Below are 10,807 nucleotides of genomic sequence, written 5' to 3'. Positions count from 1 at the left end.
TAAGAGTTAATGAACACTTGTGAAATAGGGATATTGGGTTGAAAATAGAGAAATACCTTTCTTTCCACCAGGCCTTGATGTAACACAGTCAATTTTCATCCAGCGCATACGACTATTGTGTTTTCTACACTTCTGTAAAAATATGTAATATGGTAGCTCTCAACCACAGTCAACCTTTGTCTGAAGAGTCCCAGAAATAATGGCACCTTTAATGTCTGAAGGCTGATCATTATACGGTCAGAAAATAGCTTAGTGTATACCCGTGAAACTATAATCAAAACAGAAGTTTCTTGAAACAGCAGAACAGAAGGCATTTGTGGACAGAGATGAGGAACTAGTATTTCAGGTTTACCAACAGCAATTATTTTATTTCCAATTTTCAACACCTCTTATGACCATATAACTGGTTATATTCTCTGTTAATGAAATAAAAATTCATTTATGATTTGTTTGATGTGAATTTCCTTGCAAATTTAGTAATTTGAAAAACAAATGGCTAATTTCAAAACAGTGATGATGTTACCGATATTTTCAAATTTGTATTATTTGTGCCTTTTATGCATCCAATCATTTGTTATTCTTTGGAGACATGTTCTACTTAATGGTTAATTGTACCTGTATTAGAGGTGCTTGTTGTTTGTATTTTTTAAAAATATACCTTCTCCGGTTAGAGTTCCAGAGGTACTTCACAGAAAGGAAATTTAAGCCCACTGTACAAAAACAATAGGATTTATATCCTCAAGTATATTGGACTCCATCTAGCAATCTTTCAGCTGTATCAATAAATACTTACATATTGCAGGTTGATTATTTGCTTCTTAAATAGAGAATATTGAAATAGATGTCAAAAGCAATAACAGCCATGGAAAGATTTGAACAGAAGAGAGAGAATTTTAAAATTGAGCTGTTATTTAACTGAAGCAATAAGTGGGCACACTATTTGTACTGGAGGACACATGAGAGCACTTCCCTTTTAATACCCATCCTGAAAGCAATTGAGCAATGGGGCAGAATGGTTTTGCATTTTATAGCTTTAGGCAGTGCCCAGTTTCATTATCCTTATTCTGCTAAAGCAATTACACACACTACATTTTCATTTTGTCAGGCTAATGTGTATTTCAAGTGGCAAGAGTTAGTCAATGTGACATGCCGCAGTGCCTATCCAGCAATATGCTCTTAATTACCAAACATGTAGTCCATTATGTGCAAATGAATAAATCTTGTGGCTCTACTATAATTTGGTCCAGTGATTTTCTTCTCTTAAAAATGAATATGCAACTTCAAGTACCATTGCAAATTCATAAATGGCTTTAAGATTTTTGTTAGTGATCTCATATCAAATCAACTTATCTTTCCATACATTTCATATGTCTTTTTTGCAATTACCATGCTCCTTATTTATTTAGATATTTTTTTATTTCAAAAATAAAATTTATTCATGATAAAAAGTATATACAAAAGAATAAACTGGTGCAAAACCTTTTACATTCATGGTCAATACATTCAATAGTATTAACTTTTTTTTAAACTATAGCATCATTGCCACTCATGTGTCCGCCTGGGGTGATACACCATTTCGATGTTTGAGGGGCTTCCCCACCCGACTCAGCCCTTCCATGTCCAGTAGCGAAGGAGCCTAGACCATGGTCCTTCCCCACAGAGCCATTGCGTTGGCTGCACCAAGCTTTGGTGCATCCCTCAGCACACAATCCTGCAGCCTGCAATGTGCCAGTCGACAGCATTCCCTAATGGACATCTCACTGTGCTGAAAAAACGACAAGTTTCGGGCAGACCAAAGAGCAGTTCTCACTGAGTTGATGAATTTCCAGCAGTACTTGATGTCTGTCTCGGTGTGTGCCCCAGGGAACAGCCTGTAGATCAGATGGTCCTCTGTTACACAGCTGCTTGGGATGAACCAAGACAAGGACCCTTGCATCCTTCTCCGCACAGTCTTAGCAAATCCACAGTCCGCGGGGGGGTGCGGTGGTGATCGTTGCTTCTTTACTGCAGGCATAATACATGTAATGTTTCAGCTTCACATTACCAGTGGAGTGTTTTGCCTGCCGCTGGTGGATGTCCTGGTGCAGGGCACAATTTCGTGACAATGAACATAAATGGTTGGCAAATGTTCCAGAATTCACCGACTTTCTGATATACCTTGTTAATATATGTGTCTCTCACTGGTAATATGAGATCAGAAAATCACTCCATTGTGTAAATGTTTAAAGTGCCTTATTTTACACTATTGGATATGAATATTAAACATTGAAATTGGTAGCTTTTTATTTCCATGGTGTACAGGTGTACATTCTCAACACATCATTAATGGGAGTGTATATGATGGAATTGAAGTCATGGAAACAGTAAAATGAATTTCACTTTTTTCTTCTTTTAATTAAACATCCTTAAACAGCTGATTAACATAATTCAGTCCCATGTTAGATACAGGATGGATCAGTGTCAATGGATAAAATCACACTAGGTCTATCCTATGCTGCCAATTTTTTTCAATAAATAAAACTGGTGACTAATGATGTGTCCTCTCTCATTGATACTGTACAGGCCCATGTCTTCTGCAATAGCTTGCTGTCTGGGTTGGAAGAGAGAAAATGTTGAATAGTTTTCTGGAATGGAAACAGTCACGGAACACCTGCGCTCTGTCCGTAACCGCGACCTGCATCTCCCCGTTGCCAGTCACTTCAACTCCCCCTCCCCACTCCATCACAGACATGTCAGTCCTCGGCCTCCTCCACTGCCAGGAGAACTCCAAGTGCAAACTGGAGGAACAGCACCTCATTTTCCATCTTGGAACCTTGCAGCCTAATGGCATGAACATTGAATTCTCTGACTTTAAGTAATCCCCACACCCCCCCCCCACCCCCAACCATGCCTCTTCTTTTCTTCCCTTTCCCAGCCTATCGCTCTTTTTTCTACCCCCTATTTTTTCTCCTTACCTTTGACCCATCCCCTGGTGGATCTGCTCTCCCCCGCACCTGCCTATCACTATCTCTTGCCTGCATCTACCTATCACCACCTTGTGACCCCCCCCCCCCCCGCCTCCCCTCTTTTGTCCACCTATCACTGCTCTGCTTTTCCCTCCTGTATATTGGGCTTCCCCTTTTCCTACCTTCAGTCCTGAAGAAGGGTCCTGACCTGAAACATTGACTGTCTGCATTTCTCCACAAATGCTGCCTGGCCTGCTGAGTTCCTCCAGCATCACAGTGTTTTTCATCTTCTTCCAGTATCTGCAGTCCTTTGTTTCTCCACTGTGGGATTTGAGGCTTTGGGCAGCTAAACAATCATGGTGTAATTCAGTTGGGTGGTGGTGGAGGAAAGATAGAAGGTAGATAATGGGAATATCTAGTGGGGGTCTCAGTTTGGGCCATCACTATTAATACCTGGATGTTCTTGGAGTGATCAATGATGGTCACTCTTGAGAACAAAGCAGTCTAACTTACACAGCAGTGTCTGAACAGAACAGAAATGGGCTACACTTCTGAGCAGAACATTGCATGGTGAATGACCTCACTTGATGCACATCTTATTCTGAAATAGTTTCACAAGTACAAGCGCAATTCACATCAGAAAGTACCCAGTCAAGTTTCTGGAGTGTTGTGTAAAAACTGAGCAATGGACAATACCATGTTTTACTCTGCCCAAAATGTATTTTCAATCACCTGAAATAAACATTGCCATGCGACTGAATTTTTAGGCCATTATATTTTTAAAGGAAAATGATAGCACTGACTGTAATCATTAAACATTTATCAGCTTTTCCAAAAAAGTTTGTTGTTTATGTATTTGTAATGTTTTATTTTTGAAATAAGGAAAAAAAATGCCTATTTGATGGGAGGCCACATATAGTTTCATACTAATTAAGTGAGATCCAATCATTTCTGAACTGTTGAACTGCAACCAGTTCAAGTCTTTCAATCAGTCGAGTTCAAATAAGATATCTTTATTAGTTGCATGTACATTGAAACACACAGTGAAATGCATCCTTTCTGCGTAGAGTGTTCTGGGGGCAACCCGCAAGTGTTACCACGTTTCCGGCGTCAACAGAGCATGCCCACAACTTCCTAACCTGTGCATCTTTGGAATGTGGGAGGAAACCGGAGCACCCGGAGGAAACCCACGCAGACATGGGGAGAACATACAAACTCCTTACAGACAGTGGCCGGAATTGAATCCGGGTCGCTGGTGCTGTAATAGCGTTACACTAACCGCTACACTACCGTGCTCATTCCCTTCCTGATTATGGACAATCAGTTGTCACTTTTCCTTGCAGCTTACTTGATTGATTTCAAGTAATATTTTCTCAGTATGCTTCTACTTACTTACACTTAAGTTGCATTTCGCTTCATATGTTTATGGTCCAATATCTCTTAGTCCATATCGGAGATCCATGTTATTTTGGAAATAGTCTGCTTGAATGGCATGGCTGAGCTTTCTTTCCTTTCACTTTTGATGGTGCTCGCCATTTGTTCTTCAGGTGCTTTTATTCTACACAAAACCCCTGACACCTTTTCAATATTTATAGATTTTTTTTTAACCGATGTAAGTTGCAATTCAGACAGACTGTTAGGCTCTGCCAGTTCCACACTTCCTTCCTGTTCCTTGCTGTTATTGCTTTGGAACTGAAGATCATTCAACTCAGCAAAGAGAATACAGATAACAGGTACCTGGGACTTGAGCCTGTAAAAGCCCTGTTGCAAATTACCTATCTACTGCAGGTGATAGACTACTAAAACAATGCAGATCTCTTAGCATTCCGTTTGATCTACAATTGGATTTACAGAGAGCCATCTGACATCACACGAAGGAGGAAAACTTTACAATTAAGTGTGATGAACAGTTGGTTCAGTAGCTCTAACAACTAAGCAACTCCCAGCAGGCATATATTAATTATGCACAAAGTTTAATGAAACAAATTCCAAGGAAGCATGGAAATTGTGGTTGGGAATTAATTCCAGACTTGATAAAATACATAAATGAATTTGGCAGAATCATCATCAACCAGAGAGGAAACAAATAAAATGCTGATAATGTGTGACACAAGACCAGAACAGCTCATTAACTGAAATTATTGAATTCAGTGTTGAGTCCTGAGGGCTGCAATATAATTGGGAAGAAGAGGTGCTGTTCCTCAAGCATACCTGAGCTTCACTGGAATGAGGGGAACATGTTGCCCTTGTCCTTAGCTCTGAGCTCTTTTGCCTCCATATTCAATGGATAATCATCTGCAGTTTCTTAAACCTTCAACATGATGACGCCATCAGACACAACTTCACTTCCCATCCCCCCTCCCCTTTTAGCATCCTAAGGAGCCCTTTCCCACCATTGCACTTCGGTTTACTCTTCTGTCTCCATTAATACACACTCCCTTTTTCATTGCACTTGCCCTGCAAGTCACAAATGAAGCAGCGATTTGCTTGTTACTTCTCCTATTTTGCAGTATTAGACTATTTCATGATATGGTCTCTTTAATTCTCCATATCACTTCCACTCTGACCTTTCTGTCTTTGGCCTCGTCCTGCATCCAGAACCATCACCTCATATTCCCACATAGCCTTCAGGATTTAACAATTTTAGATCATCAGCTTTCCACTCCTCTATCTTACATTCATTTTTTCCCTCTGTCCTCATCTGGTATCTCAGAACTAACTTGTGTCCTTTTGTTTCCACCTCTCCCATTCTCCGACCATCACATGTATGTTATTTGGTCTCTTCTGGTCTCCAGCCTATCACAGACTTTTGTCCTCTCCACTCATGCTGCAACTTAAAACTTGTTTTATATCTGACTTTTCCCAATCCTGATGATGGGTCACTGCCTTGAAATGTTGACTGTATTTTTCTCTTTCTCCACTGATGCTGCCTGACATGGTGAGTGTTTTGGTGTCTTTTTGTGTATACTATTCATGATTGGCAAACGTCCGGGGTAATGATGCAACAAGGAGCTCAATCTGTTATTCCAAAATAGGACAAAACCAATGGTCTGACTAGGAAAAATAATGGCTCAGAATGATCTGTGATGGTGAAATTTGAGCCTGGTACAGACTGATGTTAGGAATATTCTCATACTTGACTTAATGGGTGTCAGCTTGAATAGGGAAACATTAACTTATGAAACTAATAACTGATGTGTGCAAGCTGAACCAAGCTGCTCATCTATAAACAAAATAATGTTATCTCCACAGCTGTGTAAATGGGGTAGGTGAACCATGTTATTTACAGACAAACCATCAGAATCTAAGGTAATGCTTGCTGGTAGGAAAACAGGGGTTATCTAGAGCAACCAATTAAAATAAGGGAAGTTAGAAAACATGCGTGTCAGCAGAATTGGATGCAGTGACTCTGCTAGAGAGAGTAAAAAAATAAGAAGAAAGTAAACCCAAATACAGGAAAGGGAAGACAGACTGAAACAAAATTGTTGAAGAGTTCCAAAGTCCCTGAGCATTCTGTTATGGGTAATATGTACACAGCTTTGGCGCCATGAACCCTCGTCAAAGATTGTTGATATTGAAAATCTTGCAGGAAAAATTGTGAACACATACGGTCCCTGACTAGAACAAGGCAATCATTCTCTTTGCCTATGCTCAGAAATGTAGAAGAACCCTATGGTTCTGTAAAGTGGCTTTATATGTTTCATTATGTTAAAGGATCTTTATAAGTTGTTATTGTTTTCCTATCAAGCAGGGCAATGGAGCACCAGGGCAGTCCAGCAGAGAACTGCATGAAAATTTGTGGTTTTATTGATGGCTATATATCTTAAACAGCCAAACCCCATTCCTATTGAGTCTTGGTCACAAGTCATATGATTGCTTCCAGCACTTGACAATAATGCTGATTATCAACCACATAGTTTCCTTGGAGACTTGGCAAATGTCAGAATGTCCATTGCCAATGAGAGTGCCGGATGAGGATGTTTACTCAGCAGTGCATTATGCTGTACTGCTTCAGGATTTCCTGTGGCATTGCTCAAGGCAAATCAAATGATTCATTTTTTTTATAAGGAAAACATAAACGTTTGAAACAGAGGATATTCTACTGTGGGAATGTAGTTTTTTGCACCATTTTACAAAAATGGATCTGTGTTAAAATAGGTTAATATGCAAAACATAGCATGCAAGTTATATAGATAAATTGAAGATAAAATAATTTTACTCATATAACAAATAAGAACTCTACAAATAAATGGAATGGCTATTACATTAAATCATTGTTAATTAGTTATATTTGGCTATTTTTATATAATTTTAAGATAGTTTCTGTTGCTGTGCAGTACATGCTAAATGAAGTTTACAGGCAACCCCTGTGTTATATCCATTTGGGTTATGGAAATTCACCCTTATGAAATTCGCAAATCACTACCCAAAAGTTAGAGATACTAAACAAAATTCACTCTCGTGGAATTCATGTAGAAAATAAATAAACACAAAATGCAAAAGAAACAACAGATGTTTATGTTTCATTATTTGATCCCACTGGGCAGTAAGATTTGGATATGACATCACCACGTCGACTGGGTTGGTATTCACAGCCAAGTCCCTCCTTTGCCACTTTGAGGACATGTGAACAGATGTCTCAGAATGCAGAGCTGCTGCACTTTTCATCTGTGAGGCACTTTCTCTGATGCTCTGCATTGTGGGGAGCTGCAGGAGCCATGGCCAGATCCTTAAAGTAATCCCTTCACCTTTACTCTGCTTCCACTAAGTCACCACGCTAAACTCCTTCTGCACCACCCTTCTCCAATGAATCCTGACCCTCGAGTCCCACTCCTTTCCCTGGAATTCACAAATCAATCCCAAAAATTTGAGATACCAAATAAAATTCACACTTATAGAATTCCTAAACCCTTTCCTAATCCATGAGCCTTGCAGGTGGTTCTTGCAGATTGTGGTAAGATATGAAATGTCTGTACTTATTAAATATCACATAGTTTTACTTAATAGTAGAGGGTGTCCAAAAATAAATCTGCTGTTTGCTGCATCCTGCTCAAGTTCCTCCTGCTCTTAACACATGGACCCTAAATTATTCCTTTATCAGTAGTCTAATTCCCTTCTTAAAGTTACCATTCAATATGCTTCTACCAAATTTTTTCAGAAAATGCATTCCAGGCCATAATAACTTACTGAGTTTAAAAAAATTCTGAACATCCTTGAGAATCTTAAATCTTTGTACTGCTATTGAAAACAGTTTCTCCCCTTCATGATCTTGAATATCTCCACTGAACCTCCCCTTATTGTCAGCTACAGGTCAATCCATACACCTTTGCCCCTGAATGTTGTGGGTTCAGGTTCTACTTGAGGCTGGAGTACAAAAATCTGATACTCCAGTGTAGTACCAAGAATATGCTGCACTGGCAAAGCTGCTATTTTTAGTACGAGAGGTTACCCCAAGGTGATATCTACCCTCTTGTGTGGAGTTAAAAAATATCTTGTCTGTATTTCAAAAATCACATGCAAGTTCTCCCCAGTGTCCTAACCAATATTTATCCCTCCACCAAGATCACAAAAATAGATTTCGTGATCATTATCACTTTGCTGTCGGTGGTAGTCTGCTGTGCATAAATTGCAGGTTTCCTACGTTAGTTCAGTAACACACTTGTATAGTACTTCACCAATCCCAAAGTGCTTTGGAATATCCCTAGCTGTGAAAGCCTCTGGATAAATGCAGTCTTTTTTTCCCCTTTCTTAACCACCTCTGTTCTGAAAACTTTTCTGGTTTCTCCAGATGACTGAGGTTCGTCATCCCCTGGTATTCTTCTCTGCACCCTTTTCAAGGTCTTTGACTTTTCTAAATCACATTGTTCAGAACTGGACACAATATATTATCTGTGGTCTAATCAGGGTTATGTAAATGTCTAGTTTAACTTTCTTTGGTATCCTCTGCCTCTGTTTATAAGCCATGTATCTTGCACACATTTTAAAACACTAATTTGCTTTAACTCCTTCCAAAATTCAATGGTTCTATTTTTTTAAACATCTTTAAAATGGAACAACTTAATTTACCAAATCTCTCATCACTTTTTTCTAATGAAATGCATCATATACCTGCATTACTTATTCTGCTATGTAACTGCCCACTTCAATTGTCTATGTCCTTTTGAAGTTTACTACATTTTCAAGCTTGGATCATCTTCAGACTTTGAAATATTGTCCTCTATGCCCAGACTACATCATTGAAATATATATCAAAAAGACCGGTAGTTCAACCCCAAGGGGATACCAATGTATATTTCCTTCAGTCTGAAAACTATTCATTGCATATGAGACAAGAAGAGTTGCAATGTTATATTAACTCTGCCATTGCTCCTTTAATCCTATAGGATTAAATTTTGCTCAGAACAATTTAATAGTTTAGGTTTTTTTTTGTGGTAATATGCCAGTTTATAGTATTGCAACATTTTCCTCATCACTCAAGAGAAAATTTGCTTCTTAACCTTATTGGGAGTAGCTTGCTCCACAGTCAGTTAATCATTACGTGGTCAATCCCAATAACATAAATTGTGAAGGCATGAATGGAATTGAAAATCACAAAACTGTGGCTTTTTACAGAATCCGAATAGTTTATTATGTAGAATTCCCAGAGTACAGTTACTTTCCTTAACACATAGTTAACCCTAACTCTCCAAAGTGACATCATATTCAGGCTTGTTAAAATACGACCCCCCCCCCCCCCCCCCAAACACCAATTTACATTAGATCCCCAGGGTGCCAAGTAGTCTGACAGCTGGGCAGCTAGCTTGGTGTGTATTTCTTTCTCATTACTTACAAACCTTTTAATAGTGTTGGTGTAATTTAAAATTTCATGGGCCCCCTGTAACTTGTGGCACCACCATCCTGAAGGGGTCACACACTCAGGCTGGGAACCGCTGACCTACCTCCCCACATTATACAACAATTTTTCAAGGCATCGTTCCACTTTTCTCAAACTGCTGCATTTGTTTTCACATACTTTGTCTGCTACAACATCTCTCCGATTATTCTGATGCAGTGACTGTATCCCTCTGACCCTTTTCATTGGTTGGCTCAGTTTTCTGCAACACTTCCTCTCTTTCTCCATCTCTTATGTTTGTCTATTTGTGGCTCTTGACCATATTATTTCATTGATGCATAAAGGCCTAAAATACACATGCAGACAGTAAGCTGTAAAGCTAGTGTGGAGAGAGATTTGGACAAACACACCGCCATGAGAAAGAAGTGGTGGATGGCATTTATTATCATTGTTGTTGTCACCAATCAATTGCAATGTCCCAAAAAAAAACTCATTGTATTTGGCTTAGCAAGCATTTGGCGGTAGTTTTATACACTCTGGTTCATGGAACTACATTGGCATCAGTATTAAGTTGGACTAGGCACCAGGCAAGGCTGTAAAATGAAATGGTCAGATGTGCTGAAGGGAAGTCGATGTGATTATATTTCCCAAAGCATCATACTGAAATACTTGAGCTAAAATTACTTTATCTTTTACTTCAAAATAACTTTCAACATTGGCTCATGTTTATCCCAAGCTATAAAAATAAACATTATTCAATGGTTATAAACAAGTTTTGGGTAGGGCCTACCAATTTGTCCACAGATCCACTTTTACCCATAGATCCAGACTCTTCCATGTCTACAACTTTCTCCCTTTCTGTTGCTTTCTTTCTCTTTTAAACTTTTGTTCCACTTAGTCATGATTAAGTGAATCAGGAGGTATGTAAAACACAAATAAGGTATTGGGAATGGATGGGTACATGAGCCAAGAACCAATCAAATTGATAGATGAGTTGAACCCAGTAAATCCTTGGAGTTGGCAGCTTGGG

This window comes from Pristis pectinata, chromosome 10 (assembly GCF_009764475.1).
Source record: "Pristis pectinata isolate sPriPec2 chromosome 10, sPriPec2.1.pri, whole genome shotgun sequence".
Classification (NCBI taxonomy): domain Eukaryota; kingdom Metazoa; phylum Chordata; class Chondrichthyes; order Rhinopristiformes; family Pristidae; genus Pristis; species Pristis pectinata.
Note: the sequence above shows the minus strand (reverse complement) of the source record.